Below are 16,907 nucleotides of genomic sequence, written 5' to 3'. Positions count from 1 at the left end.
GAGCTGACTCTCTAATATACTCATTCCTAATCCTATCCATCCTCGTCACACCCAATGCATATCTTAACATCATTAACTCTGCCACCTCCAGCTTTGACTCCTGTCTTTTTATCAGTGCTACCATCTCCAACCCATATAATGTAGCTGGTCTCACTACCATCTTGTAGACCTTCCTTTTCACTCGTACTGGTACCCGTCTGTCACAAATCACTCCTGACATTCTTCTACACCCGCTCCACTCTGCCTGCACTCTCTTCTTCACCTCTCTTCCACAGTCACCATTACTCTGAACTGTTGATTCCAAGTATTTAAACTCGTCCACCTTCCCCAACTCTACTCCCTGCATCCTCACCATTCTTCTGTCCTCCCCCTCATTCACACACATATATTCTGTCTTAGTCCTGCTGACATTCATTCCTCTCCTCTCTAGAGCATATCTCCACATTTCCAGATCTCCTCAACCTGTTCCCTCCTCTCACTACAAATTACACTCTCATCCTCAAACATCATAGTCTACAGGGACTCTTGTCTGATCTCGTCTGTGAACCTGTCCATCACCACTGCAAATAAGAAAGGGCTCAGAGCTGATCCTTGATGTAATCCCACCTCCACCTTAAACGCATTCATCACTCCTACTGCAGACCTCACTGCTGTCACACTGCCCTCATACATATCCTATACCACTCTTACATACTTCTCTGCCACTCCTGACTTCCTCATACAATACCACAACTCCTCTCTAGGCACCCTGTCTTATGCTTTCTCTAAGTTCGCAAAGACAGAATGCGGCTCCTTCTGACTTTCTCTATACTTCTCCAACACCCTCAGAGCAAACATCGCATTTGTAGTGCTCTTTCCTGGCATGAAACTGTACTGCTACTCACTAATAATAACCACACACACACACACACACACACACACACACACACACACACACACACACACACTAAATCCTGGTAGGGAGGGAGGCTGAGTTATCACTGGTCTGAAACCATGTTTCAATGATGTTATGCTCAAAGCGGAATTTCTTGCTGTCATGTTATAGCTTATGTCAGATCAACAAAAATGAACAATATATGTTTGGGTTGTACAGACAATGACAATTTGTGAAAGTTTAGCAAAAATATAATTGCGTGTATGTACACAGTACAAGATACATTAACATTTATAGAAAGACTATGACTGTAGTATTATCACAGTAAGGAATATTTCCTACTCGTAGCATTACTATTTGTACATTTTAATATACATCCTTGCTTACAAAATATTTACAGTTGTTTTTCTTTTGCCTTTGAAGTTTATTTCCTCAGAAAACGCTGTGTAATGCAAGGATGTCTGTAGGCTGACAGAAGTATGACATTCCGCTCTACATACATGTTAGTGAGTTATGCGTTCTGGATATTGTTACAGTTACCACAAATAGTAAAGTTAATTGGGAAAATGTAGCGCCAGAGCACAAGTCATTTCTAGCAGTGACTAAGATAACCATGAGTAGTATACCACCCACAGACAGAAACAGTTTTATAAAGTAATTGCAACATGCCAAAGCAGAGAACAGATCATGCATTCATTTGTGAAGTGTTTTATATTTCTGTCTTCAGCATAATGAACGTGTTGTTGTGTCCATTCGCTAAGTCATATGTACTTGACCTTGTTTTATTTTGTACATTAGATACAGAAGCAGCTACTTAATACTTGACTTTGTTTTATTTTGTACATTAGATACAGAAGCAGTTAATTCTTGTATTGAAATGTGCTGCAGTATGTCAGGACAAAGTGCTGCCATGTCTTCAGAAGCCAAACAAGAACTACAACAGTCTCTTTTCAAATTTTTTAGAAAGGCCATAAAACGCGGAGAAGGTTCAGTCTCTGAGGGTAAGTCATTGTGGGTGAGAATAGCACCAAAGTACAGGATAATGTCCTATTTTCTGTATGATCATATTAGATAGTTCAGATATATATGACAGTTTATTTCCTGTGGTAAAGTATTTGTCTAGGATTTTGTGAATTAAGGTGTTCATAACTTTTACTGATTCAGTTTTGAAAGGAAATCAGGTAATGAATGGAAAATGTACTAAATGATACTGTACTTTAAAAGTTTGACTTGTTTATATATGAAGGAAGGAGCTCATGTGTGAGATGAAACATCTTAGTAATCCTTGTGTGCTTTGCATTTCTTTTGTGGGTCTGCAGGCATCCATTGAATAGATTGTGTTTTCCTGTGAATTTTGTTTTTTTTGTTAGTAAATTGTTTTGTTTCTGTAACAGTATGCTCTTCAGTGGAGACAAATGTAGTTGTATTTTACTTAGCCGTACTGTTGGGGAAGTTATCACCTCTTGATATTTGTTTTCATTTTTTTTAACTAGCAGTCAGAGTCATGTATGCTTGATGACACAGAAAACACAGTTAATGAATATAGTGCCATCAAAGAGGTCAATCAAGGTAGTACTATCTCGGAAGTCAGCAGTTCAAGAGATAACCTAGAAAGCGAGCGACACACCGTAAGTGTAGTCAGTTATGTCAGTATTTATTTATTTATTTTACATTTGTTTACCGGGAAAGTCCAACTGGACACAGGTCCATTTTCAGCGGAGGCCTGGGGAGAAAACAGTAGATAATCAGGGGTACATTTTTTTTTCTTTTGCTGTTATAAGTTTTGTAAGGTAAATGTATACGGGTTTGGAAGCTTCCAGGGGAGAAACAGTTTATACATAGCTGTACCCTGACAAATTCTCTTGGTATGGATTAGCCTGGTGAGTGGCATGAGCTTAGCCAGTTACTTAGATGGTTGGTTTTCAGGAGTTTTTTGAATTAACTAACGGAGGTAGTAGAAGTTATTTGGCTTGGTAGTGTGTTCCAGGTTTTGGCAATGGTGTTGGCAAAGAGGGACTTACCAGCTTTGTTTTTATGTTTGATGACAGTTATGAGGTTTTGGTTACTAGATCTTAAGGCTCTAGAGGGAATGTGGGGCTGAATTAGGTGCTAAAGTGCTGGAGGTATCTCAGCAATGTAGTAGAGTTTGTGTGCTATAGAGAGTTGATTGAGTAGAAGTATATGAGGCAACTCAACCCAGTTGATTTGCTTAAGGGATAGACAGTGGTGGGACCTATATGAAGCTTCAGTAGCAAACTTGGCAATCTTGTTGTAGCAAGATTCCATTTTATTTAGATCAGTTTGGTGGAGAGTGGTCAAGATGGGAGAGGCATAGAGGAGGGTAGATAGAAGATGAGTCCTTGTGATGGTTACTTTGGTGTGTTTTGTCATAAACTGTTTGTTTCTGTAGACGAGACCAAGTTTTTTATTAACTTTCTTAATGGTTTGTGCTGTGTGGATATCAAACCTCAGGTTATTGTCTATTTCTACACCTACCAGTTTAGCATGTGTGGTTGGACTGATTTGAATGTTTTCTTTGGAGCTAATGGTGACATTATTATTTAGGGGAGGAGCTCTGCCAGGGCTGAAAAGAATTTTTTTTTTTTTTTTTTGGGATTAAGAAGTCTGATGTTAGTGAACCAGGTTTCAGCTAGGGTGAAGTTATTTTGGGTAAGGGTTTGCTGTTGACTAAGGGTAGGGGCAGCACACCTTACCTCCCGCCTACCCTTCTCTTACTCATGCATTAAACTGAAAATCAAAACTAGTCCCCCTCTTCTCAAAGACAAACTAAAATAATTCACAAATTAACCAAATTCTATCGACACCTACTCCATAAATTCACTTGCAGTGGTGATATACATCCCAGTCTAGGACCCAAAATGTCAATCAGCCCAAACTTAAATCAGCTAAATCCCCTACACCACAGACCTACCTCAGCTCTCCTCTTCTTAAACATTAATGTAAGAATTTATGATCTTCATGCCCTACTAGCTCTATACAAACCAGGTATCGCTGTGTTAACTGAAACATGGCTCAAACCATCTGCATATTGTACTATTGAGGCAGTGGGAGAGGATGAAGAGATCTGATTTGTAAATAGAGAGAACAGCAATGGGCTAAGGATGGATCCTTGAAGGACTCCTATGGTTACTGGTAACAGGAGGGACAATTGGTCCTGCCATAAGACTGCTTGCTGATGGGCAGATAAGTAGCTGTTGAACCATGATATAGAGAAGGGACTTATATTTAGGGTGGATAGGGTATCAAGAAGCAGACTGTGGTTTACCATGTCAAAGGCCTTTGATAGGTCTAAGAATATGGAAGAAACAAATAGACCCTTGTTTCTGTGGTAGTTAACTATGTTGGTGAATGATAGCAGTGCTGTCATGGTGCTATGGGAAGGTCTAAAACCATGCTGGCATATGGAGAGTAGGTTGTTATTCTGGAGGTACTGTATTAGTTGAGTATGAAAAACTCTTTGTAATATTTTGGATAAAGGTGATAGGATTGCTATTGGGCGATAGTTGTAAGCTCTAAAGAGTTGCCTCCTTTGTGCAGTGGAATTATATATGATAGGAAAAACGAATGAAAGCAGGGCTCCTTACGTAACGCTCTTTAATACTTGAAGTGCGGTAATTACGATACACTTTTCGTTGGGAACAAACCCAACTTCTTCAGAAGGTAAAAAAGTCAATCAACTGTAACACAGTAACCTGAGCAATTTATACACACTCTGTTAAAAATACTGAACACACCCTTCCTAAATCCTGGTTGGATAATTGGTGTGTTACAAACATCAATTAACTAAAAACAATGAATCAGTTTACCAAAACAAATTTCACAATAAAATGCTTAAAATTCCAAAGATAATTGTCTTTGTTACGAGTGCCCTACACTGACATACATTTGTAGTTATAAAAAGGTGTAAATAACGGAGTGAAATGGGTAAATAAGAATATGACATAGGTCTTAACTGAAAAACCTGTTTTTGCGTATTTAAACCACACACCAGTGATAGCAAATTGTAAATAATATACGTGTGTGTATTTTTGAAGCTGTACCTCTTTCTAGTGTTTGAGGCATGAGTTGAAAAGATGGGGACCAGTAGACTGTGTCCTGTATAAAGTGTTAGGACCAAAATTGGTATCGTTGCCAATACCAATTGGTCACCAAGGCATACCTAACATTAATAATTGCAGTTCCCTGCTTACAAGTAGTAGCGTTGACCACTGTTGTGCTATGATGGGAAGTCTAATACATTCAGTTTTCCCTAAGGTTGTTTTGAAGTAGGTGGTGTACGCTGCTAGCATTAAATAGACTGTTCAGTTCATAATTTCCTATGTTCATGTCGCCTTTTGTCTACACTTGATGTTTTATAGAATACTGTCAAGTGGATCCTGGGTGTAAATAACATGTATAGTGTGTATGTGCAACCCTGTGATCTGTTAATGGATTAAAGTGGTATTTGGAAATCTATCTCTCAAGGTTTTTTAACCTCAGAATACAAGCTATGGAAGATGATTCATTTAATCCAGGCCACTGGTTGGCATTTGTTCTAAGCTGCCAAACCAGTTCCTTTCTCTCCAACTTTAAAGAATCATGACCACCCCTAGGGTCCCTAACTTGTTGATCTATTACCTTGAATTTAAACTCATGATCTGGATATTCATTGTGGTGTCTAGCTAGTGCGTTAACTAAGTTGTTAGTCCTGATGTTGTATATATGTTCATAAACCCTTTCTTTAAATTTTCTATCGGTTTTACCGATGTAGAAGGCTGGGCATTGAACACACTTAGCTAGATACACCACTTGTGTACTATTACAATTGGCCTTAAAATTTATTTTGTAAATCCAGTTACCTATCTGAAAGTCACTACCCTCATCCACGTGTTGACAGTATTTGCACATATTACACTTAAACATGCCCTTTTTAGTTCTATGTTGTTGTCTGTCATTTTCCAATAGTTGTTTTAGGTTGTTGCCACGTTTGTAGGTTATTAGGGGCCTGTCTGGTAATACCATTCGGTATTTTCCATCACTTAACAATAAATCCCAGTTCTTTGACAGTATTCTATATAGGTCGTGCGAGTCCATATTGAAAGTGCTACAGAATCTCCATGAAAAACTCATCGTGACATCTACCCTACTGCTCTGTGCCATAGTGTCATTCTGCCTATCATTGTTCCTACCCAGTATAGGGACATAGACTTTGAGGGTCCTTTTGTCTTTTACTTCATCTGCAATTTCTTGTAGAAAGTTCAAAGGATACCCTCTTTTTAGGAAAAACTGAATCAACAGGTCACATTCCTCCATGAAGTCAGTGTCTTTACTGACCATTCTAGCTGCCCTGACCATTTGGCCCTTTACCACCGATTTCTTTTGGTGTTTCGGATGGCAGCTAGAAAAGTGTAGGAATGAGTTGGAGTAAGTGTCTTTCCTATGAATTTTGGATTCCCATCTTTTGTTTTCATAATCCTTCCTCAGGTCTACGTCCAGATAGTCTATTCTGTGTTTATTGTATTTGTATGTAAAGGACAAAAAATTAGTGGAGTTGTTGAACTCCATCATCATATTCTCAATTTCCACATCGGTTCCATCAAATAACAAAATATGTCGTCCAGGAATCTCGTGTAGAAAATTAGTTTGGCATTTAACCCTATGTTAGAGAATATGAAAGACCTTTCCCAGGATGCCATAACCAGGTTAGCTATGCTGCCCCCACATGGGGAGCCCATAGCTACACCAATTTCTTGATGGTATATGGTGTCCTGGAACATAATGTAGTTGTAAGAGAGAACAGTGTCGATCAGTTCTCCCGACAATAGTACTTCGTCAGGTGGTGCCCCCAGTAATCTTAACAAATCAGTCACCCATTCGATGGCTATAGTGTGAGGTATTGAGGAGTAAAGGTCCTTTACGTCGATAGTCACTAATTGGCTGTCTGGAAAAAATCCCACATTGTTAATGGATTCAAGAAAGGACCATGAGTCTTTTGTTATTTGTTTCTCACCTTTAATGTATTTTTGGAGGATTCTGTCTAGTACTTTAGCACAGGTGTAAGTTGTACTATTTCTGCCATCCACTAGTGGTCGCATAGGTGGATTATTGATGTTCTTATGGATTTTGGGGATGCCAAATAATATTGGTGTTCTAGGTGCCAATTGTTGCATGTAGATATATGTGTCCCTGTCAATCCTTGCCTCAATATATAACTCCTCAATAAACATCTTAACCCTGGTTTGGGCTCGGTTCATTTCATTAAGTGATGACCTTGTGTATGTGTCACCACTTAAGATACTCTGCATTCTGTTATTATAGTCACTACATGTCATTATAGTGATCCCACCCCCTTTGTCTGGTTTCATCAGTCGCAAGGGTGCCTCTCTGAGTAGTGACAGTTCAAATCTCTCTTCCTTTTTGATGTTAGGTACCGTATGGGTACCCCTACTTTTATGTTTTTTAAGGTTCCTGAAATCTAGTTCTGTCACTTTCTCAAATAAGGCTAATGTGGGATTTAATGGGGGATTAAATACACTTGACACATAGAATTCTGATCTGACGTTCATCTCATTACCCATTAGTAATAACAAATTTAACTTTCTAGTAAACAGTTTTAAGTCAATCAAGGTTTGTGCCAGGTCAAAGTGGAACGAGGGGACAAAGGTGTAACCTTTGGCCAACAGTTCTACAGTGTCAATACCGATATTGTAATCGGTGTAGTTGTACACTTTGAAGTCCCCATCCTTATTTGACAGAATTTTACAGTCTAAATGGTCATCCGAGGGTGAATCACTGTTGTTACTGTCATTTAACTCGTTCACCACCTCTTCCTCCTGACTCCCTTCTTCCTGTTGTTCTGCGTGGTCTTGTTTGGGACTTCCTGTTGGAAGTTTTTTGAATGGTACGTTACTTCAGTTGCCTCAGACTGGTAACCCCCATTAATGTCATTACCTTTGTGTGAGGGGTTATTCCTTGTGCTCCTCCTAATGTTGTTGTAGTTGTTACAGTTTTTCTTAGGTACGCTGTTATAAGTTGTCGTTTCTACACTCTCTGTCCCCTCTCCGTCATCAAGTCCACCCTCTACATTTTCAGTCATGACATCCCTCTGGTTCATTTGGTCAGTTAGCACGGGTATAGTCATGGGAGGACCCGGTGGTTTGGGGTACGCTTTCCCATCTTTATAGTCTTTAAGGTCCCTGTTGATTTTTTTGCTTTTAGTAGCGTTGAGTTTCACCAAATGTTCATCAATGCTGACAAAGCACCTTTCGTATTCAAATTTGTATCTTTCATAGTCACGGTCATTTTTAATAACTGAGTCCAGTTCATTAATTTCAGCTAGTAGTGCTTCAATCTGCATCTTGTATTGGTCACAAAATAACCCCAGTAGTTCCAGGCCATGTTTATCAAAAAGTGTTGTCAATGCTGTGTGGAAGGGAGAGCCTTCTATTAGCCCTGCTGGAAATTGCCATTGCCTCAAACCCTTTGGCACAATTTTTAATCTTATGCATTCTCGGAAGTAAGCAACCTCGAGTTGCAACTTCCGAACTTTAAAAAGTTTACTGTCGAATAAGTTCAACCTAGTTGCAAAATCAAGGCTTACCTCCGTTTCATTTGTAATGCTGACGTCTTGTTCGTTGTTGGTAAATTTAAATTCCCTCTGTACCCAAGTGTGGAGCACTGGTATAGATGGTGTTTGCCTTCCTCTCAAAAGGGGCCTGAATCCCTGGCCCCCATTTATTAAAACGGGCTCCTCATTGGAATCTGCTGCTCCGTTCAACAGCCTCCGGTTGAGTCCGTTGGTACTATTGCCCAGTCCCGTTGCTGGACCATTGGTTGCAAAAGTTCCATTATGCTGCTCAGGTATCCTATTAGTTCCACCTTCAACGATTATGTTGTTTGCATCGAGTGCCTCTCGATGTGCTCCGGAAACCGCTTTGACTTGCTGTGAAAGCCGGTCGACTTTTTGGGTTAATAACCCAATCAGGATTGTAAGGTTCCCGTCACTCTCCTGTGAGTCAGCGCTCCGTGAAACAGGACTCCCTGCTTCCATGTCCGAACAAACAAATGTACTGGAACCAAGACAAGCAAACTAGGAAAAACGAATGAAAGCAGGGCTCCTTACGTAACGCTCTTTAATACTTGAAGTGCGGTAATTACGATACACTTTTCGTTGGGAACAAACCCAACTTCTTCAGAAGGTAAAAAAGTCAATCAACTGTAACACAGTAACCTGAGCAATTTATACACACTCTGTTAAAAATACAATTCACACCCTTCCTGATGTTTTCCATGAGGTGGGGACTTTGCATTCTGAGAGATCTGTTTATGAGAATAGAGACAGGATAGGCCATAGCTTCAGCTGAGATCCGAAGGAAGTCTGCTGGCAGCTTATCAGCTGCTAGAGTGATAATTTTAAGTTTACCAAGGAGTTTAGATATTGATTTGGTGGATACAGAGTGAAGGTGAAAACAGGGGCTGTTGTTTTGTATATTGGGGTGGGTTGGGGTAGTTATTGGTGTGGGGCTGCTAGTACTATTTTGGGCATTGGCAAGGGTCTGGACTGTTTCAGTAAAGAATTTGTTGTGGACTTTCCTGGATGCAGTATACCATTTATTGAGGCCCAGAATTTTTGTGGGTTGTGAGCATATTTTTCCTGCATGCTTGTACAGTAGCTGGATTTGTCTAGTTTGATTTGTTTTTTGGCTTTTTTTACGGAGCTCTACATAGTTTTATCTCAAAGAAGTGGTTTTGTTTTTCTGATATTGAATCCAGGCCTTGTCCCTTTCTTTCATTATAGTTTTAGTATCTTTTCTTAGCCATGGGGCATAGTTAAGTTTTTATTCTAATAGTTCTAGGGGGTTCATGATGGTTTAAGATTTTTATGAAGGTTGTGTTAAAGTACTTGACGGCATCGTCTAGAGGTAGATATTTTAGGGGGGGTCCAGTTACAACTTTTCAGAGTATTGATGAGATCACTAGTTATAAAGTTTTTTTTTTTTGTTTCTAACTACTCTGAGGATAGGTTGTTTGATGGTTTGGGATCTGTTCCTAATTAGGTAGGTTGGATGATGGTCACTTAGTGTATCTGGAAGATCACCAGATTGCTGTGCAAGAGCGGGGTCAGATACCAGGATCCAGTCTAAGATGGACTGGCGTTTGGAAGTTTTGTCAATTTGAATGGGGGTGGTTATAGTTTGGGTAAACCTGTTGATGTTTATGAAGGCAGAGGGGTTATGGCTGAAGCAGTGAGGCCAGTCAATATTGAAGTCTACTAATAGTATGGTTTCATGTGGAAGGGAGTTGAGGTCCAATTAAGCAGGCTTTCCATTACAGTGATGTTATTGCCTGGTGGTATACAGACACCTGCAATAATTATATGTTTGTTGGAACTTATTTTTAATTTGGCAAGGATTAGTTCTACGTCTTTGAATTCATGGGTATTGTAATCTAGTTGTTCTAAGGCAAGATGATTTTGGAATAATACTGCAACACCTCCGTCCTTTTTCTCTGATCTGTCTCTTCAGATAATGTTGTAACCTAGGGCAGTAATCTCATTATTGTGATGTTGTGGTTTGAGCCATGTTTCAGTTAACACAGCGATACCTGGTTTGTATAGAGCTAGTAGGGCATGAAGATCATACATTTTGTTAAGTATACTTCTCACATTAATGTTTAAGAAGAGGAGAGCTGAGGTAGGTCTGTGGTGTAGGGGATTTAGCTGATTTAAGTTTGGGCTGATTGACATTTTGGGTCCTGGACTGGGATGTATACCACCACTGCAAGTGAGTTTATGGAGTAGGTGTCGATAGAGTTTGGTCAATTTGTGAATTATTTTAGTTTGTCTTTGAGAAGAGGGGGACTAGTTTTGATTTTCAGTTTAATGCGTGAGTAAGTGAAGGGTAGGCGGGAAGTAAGGTCACATGCCGATATAGGGAAGTTTTTTAGTATTGTGGTGTTGGCTTTGGAATCAGTTTGCCAAGGGGAAGGGGTGTGGTTATGAAGCTGAGTGTGGTAGGAGGACAGGATGGAAAGTAGGAGTAGGTGAAGATTATTAATGGGTAGAATGATGCTTTTAGTAGTTGGGTTGGATATGTGTAACCATGTTATCTAGTGTCAGAAAGAATGTGGTACATGCAAGGGTACTATCTATGAATGAGTGAGATTGGTGTTGTATTAAATGTGCAGTATTAGGTGTATGTGGGAGCCTGTGAGGTAAGAGATTTGAAGTGATAGGTGGATGACAGTGTAAGACGTGCTAATAGGACTTGATTGTAGCTACAAGTTGAAGTGATGTTAGGGACTTAGGAGCTATATAAGGATCAGGTAATGCTGGGTATATGGTTACAGAAAAGTGATGGAGAGTATGGCCAGTGCAAGAGCTATTGTTTTATGTGTTAGGGAGCTGCAGTATGGCCAAAAAATATTAGTCAGGTAATTGGTATTCTCTAGTTAAGATAGGGTAGCAGAGATAGTGAGCTAGTAAATATGTGGGGGTAATTGCTACTTTAAATGTAATGATGTTTTTGACTATGGATAAGGTGAATGGGAATTATTTCATTACTGCCTTTGATGTTTACATGTCCCATTACATTTACCTTACAAAACGTATAACTGCAAAAGAAAAAAAAAATGTACCTCTGATTGTCTACTGTAAGAAATGTTAATCACTAGCATGATGTCCTGTTGTGTGTATATATGCTATATGTATGTTTGTTAATCACCAGCATGTTGTCCTGATGTGTATATATATGCCACATGTATATATGGTCTACTTCTTTTTACTCATGTAATGTATTGTAATGTGAAGTTTTTCTCCCCGGGCCTCCGCTGAAAATGGACCTGTGTCCAGTTGGACTTTCCCGGTAAGCAAATGTAAAATAAATAAATAAAATAAATAAATACTGACATAACTGACTACACTTACGGTATGTCTCTCGCTTTCTAGGTTATCTCTTGAACTGCTGACTTCCAAAATAGTACTACCTTGATTGACCTCTTTGATGGCACTATATTCATTAACTGTGTTTTCTGTGTCATCAAGCACACATGACTCTCTGACTGCTGGTTTAAAAAAATGTAAACAAATATCAAGAGGTGATAACTTCCCTAACAGTACGGCTAAGTAAAATACAACTAATTTTGTCTCCACTGAAGAGCATGCTGTTACAGAAACAAAACGATTTACTAACAAAAAAACAAAATTCACAGGAAAACACAATCTATTCAATGGATGCCTGCAGACCCACAAAAGAAATGCAAAGTGCACAATATATATATATATATATATATATATATATATATATATATATATATATATATATATATATATATATACCGGAGTTCCACTAATGATTAAGAAATCTTTGTGCCTGCAAATTCAAGGTTATGTATGATTCCCATTTTAGAGTGGGATAGTTGAAGTCACCCTTTAGTGTTGTGTTGGGATGAGTGGAAAGTGACTCATTTCATTTAAGTGGTAGGGATTTTGTGGGTTAGAGAGGGGGACCTGTAGCTCACAAAGATATGGTAAGGGACTTTGCAATTATTGTAGCAAACAAAAGTGCTACCAGCACTAAACTTTCTACAAGGAAGCAGCTCCAGTACTTATTATTAATACCCACCCATCCAGGCAAGTCTAAAGGTCAGTTCCCTGTGCTTTCTCATATTAAACTGGTGAGCTTGGGCACCCTGAGGCAATGTAACAACTGCCTCATGTACACCGACAACCCTTACCTCTTACCTCCCAACACTCAGACTTGCGAGAGATGCACTTATATATCCAGATTGGAAACCTCGCACTCTCCAGCCAAGACCAGAATAGCTGGTCAAGAGGAGAAGGTCAACACTTGCACCACACCATATGGAACACATAGCCATCCAGAACACACACCAGCACTGCCTTAATATAAAAACACAAACCACATACCCACCTTTGCAGAGGCTCTGAATAAAAATCTACCCAAACAGCAGAGACCTCCAAGGCAGAAGCTCACTCGACCATCACAACACAACACTAATCCTGAGACACATAACTCTCATAAACAGTTTGCCACTCAACCAAAGCCCCTAAGGCAGAACAGTATGCCCAACACACTAGTCATAGGTGACTTGATAGTGAGGCACACTGATGTCCCACTCACTAGGCTGAATAAGGAGAAAATAACAGTTAGCTGCCTGTCAGGTGCCAGAATCCGCCACATATTGCATGCACTCAGGTCCCTCAACAACAAGTACAAATATGACACAGTCATTGTACATGTGGGTGTGAATGACCTGAGATGTACCTCCCTGGACTACATGAAAAGAGACATGGAGGAGCTCTCAGATTATGTAGCCCAGGCAGTTATAACCCTAGCCCTGAGCAGCATACTACCATCACCCAGAATTATACCACAGTACAAACAGAAAATGATCAATTTCAACAATTGGCTAAGTTACTGGTGTCATTCTAAGGGGATCCAGTATCTGTCTGCCTTGGATGACATGATTAACAGACCTTGATGCTTTGCCAGAGATGCATCTGTCAATTCTGGGCTTCTGAATACTGGCCAAGCCTCTTGCCACCCCAATAGTGCCTTTTTTAGGCAGTGTTCCAAAGATCCAATATTCCTACTCTAAAGCCTGGCACTTGCTCACTAAAGCAATTATATAAGTCAGCACTAAAAAATTAAAAGCACTACACCCTCACAAACTCCCCTTGAGTACCTTGTTCCCCACTGGCCCTTTTTTTTCAATTATAAAGGAATTCCCAATACTATTCTAGCATGTCCAAAGGTCAGTTGTCAATCTACTCTCCGGTCCAGCTGGTGAATCTGGGAATCTTGAGGCAATGTTACAACTGCCTCATGTACACAGACAACCCTCTCCTCCTCCCAACAAATTCCAACACATGTGTGAGAGAGATGCAACCATATAGCCAAACTGGGAGGCTAAGCTCTCTCAACTCAGTATTGGCATAACCAGTCAGGAGGAGAAGGAAACCACACCTTCACTACAATTCCAGTCTCACATAGACCTACCAATGACACAGCAGACCAAACACATAAACACACAAAACATACTCAGGAGGCTCTAAATAAAAATCACACCTAAGCAGCAGAGACCTCCAAAGCAGACACAACACCCAAGCAACGCTACCCCAAAACAAAACACATGCAACACATAGCTCCACAAAGCCAGTGTGCCGAACAGTCACAGCCCTTAAGGCTAAACAGCACACCTGATACACTTGTAATAGGTGACACTATCATCAGGCACACTGACGTCCCGCTCACCAGTATGAACAAGGAGAATGTCACGGTGAGCTGCCTGTCGAGGCTAGGATCCGCCACATAACACAGCACTCAGGTCACTCCAAGGCAAGTACAAATATGACTCTGATGGAGTCATTGTCCATGCTGGTGTGAATGACCTGAGACATACCTCCCTGGACTACATGAAAAGAGACATAGAGGAGCTCTCTGAGCATGTAGCCCAGGCTGGTATGACCCTGACCTTGAGTAGCATCTTACCCTCACCAAGAATGATGCCACAATATGAAGACAAGATGATCAATTTCAACAATTGGCTTAAGTATTGGTGTCATTCAAAGGGGATCCAATGCCTGTCAGCCTGGGATGACATGCTCGACAACCACGATGCTTAAGCTAGGGACGGCTTGCACCTGTCACCCCCTGGGCTTTGGATATTGGCAAAGGCTCTTGCCACCCCATAGTGCCTTTTAGGCAAGGCTCAAAAGACAAACCCACTGCCATATCACAAGAGATAAGAAACTAAAAGTAATGCTACTCAACGCCAGAAGTCTAAACCTCAAGATGCAGCATTCAAAACTCTCCTTAGCATGGAGAGCATCGATATTTGTGCAGTAACAGACAACTGGTTCAAGGCTCCCAAGAGCACCCCAGCACTACCAGGTTATACCTCATACCATGTTTTTCCCAAAACTTGGACTGAACCACAAAAGGAGGGTATCAATATTCGTCAAAGATACCCACACCTCCAGGTTGGTGGCACAGCATGAAGCATCAGAGACTATCCATGTGCAACTAACAGTGGGTAAAACTGCCTTCCAGTTTATAGCCTGCTACAGACCACCCTCCCAAACCCAGGAACCCCACTCGGCCTTCCTGAGAACACTGGAAAATATGAAGGTCTCTCCAAACACCATTATATTGGGCGACTTCAACTACCCAATCATAGACTGGGAGCATTACTCTAGCTCCAACACCCTAGCCCAAAGGTTCCTAGAATTTATAAACTCAAATGCTATGGAACAACTTGTTACTACTCCCACAAGAGGGGGAAACATACTGGACCTGATCATCACTAACATGGGGACTCTATGCTCCAGACCAGAAGTGTATCCCTCACTGGTAAGATCAGACCATAAACTAATCTCACTGGATATTCGCATCCCGACCCCAGCCCCTGTCCAGAAAAACCACAGTGAAAAAACTTCTCTAAAAGCAAATTTCACTTCTCAAACTGAGGTGGAATCCTTCAAAGCCTCTGGGCCTGTGGGAAAATAATGGCCCAGACACTTGAGAATCCTTTATAAGCGCATCTCTATAAACACCTTTCAGGAATGCATGGATCATGCAATCCCAAATAAAACCAAGACCCAATCCCTCCAAAGAGCCTTGGGCATCCTGTCTGATGGACCCCAGCCTGTAAACAAACTATACAATAGAAGGAGGAAGCTACTACATGATAGAGCAAAATCCCAAAAAGGGAAGGCATCTCTGATCAGTATTAGCAAAAAACTATGGGCACTCATAAAATCGTCTAAGGCCAGCTTCGAGAGAAAAATTGCACAGGACACTAAGGATAATCACAAAGCTTTTAGTTATGTGTTAGGAACCTGGGTGGGAATTCCCAGATATGCTCAGAATTAGTCCAAAATGACAAAAAATACACTGAACCCACAGACATTGCCAACATCCTAGCTGACAGGTTGAGCGCAACCCCCCCCCCCCTTCCCCACCAAATGGGCAAATATCTATCCCAGCAGAGTGCTGCTCCCCTGACATCTCAGATGCTCAGGTAAGAGCCGCCCTCTCCAAAGTAAAAAACACAGCATCAATGAGACCAGACAGTGTCCTGGGCTGCATCCTACATAAACTCCAAGAATAACTAAACCCAAACATAAAACTACTGTTCAATCTCAGCCTTACTACAGGATATGTACCCAAAGAGTGGTGTACAGCAACAGTGGACACTCTCCACAAAGGTGATGCCTCAACGGATCCTGGAAACTATCACCCCATAAGCCTGACTAGCTTGGTCTGCAAAGCTATGGAAAGGATCATCATGGACCTCATAAATAAAGATATTGGGGACCTACAGACACTGGATCGTACCCAGTTCGGCTTTGTTAAGGGCAGATCCTGCCTCTTAAACCTGGTCGATTTCTTTGAAACAGTCACCGCTGCCATTGATCTAAGGGAAGGTGGTCCACACAGCCTACCTGGACCTACAAGTAAAAGCCTTTGATACAATACCCCACTCTGGCATTATAGATAAGCTCACCAGCTTAAATATAAACCCCTATGTCACTAGATGGGTTGCAAACTGGCTCAAGGCTGACAGAACCCACATGGTTAGGAATTGCTGGAGCCATGTCAGACTCCAAACCAGTTAAGCAAGTGGCATCCCATGAGAGGCTCAGTCCTGGGATCTCTCTTGTTTCGGATGGTATATATTTCTCGGAGGTACAGGCCAACAAGGAAGGACTGTGGCTGACCAAGTTCAGAGAGATGACTGCAAACTAGGGTGCCATAATTGACTCTCCAGCCGACCAAAAGCATCCTACAAAAGGGCTTCCTATAGAAACAGACAACTGGTGCCAGAGCCATGGCTCCTCAAGCTAAATGCCAAAAAGTGTATAGTCATCCCCTTTGGCAAAACAAAGTGCTCCACAAATTACCACATAGGTGGTAATCCACTGGCACAGAAGAAGTAATTAGGGGACCTGGGACCCAAAAGCCCCTTTGGCAAATTTGAAACAAAGTTTTCCTCCAAATCAGATATTGGA

This window comes from Protopterus annectens, chromosome 7.part0 (genome assembly GCF_019279795.1).
Source record: "Protopterus annectens isolate FY-2018-M chromosome 7.part0, PAN1.0, whole genome shotgun sequence".
NCBI lineage: Eukaryota > Metazoa > Chordata > Ceratodontiformes > Protopteridae > Protopterus > Protopterus annectens.
Note: the sequence above shows the minus strand (reverse complement) of the source record.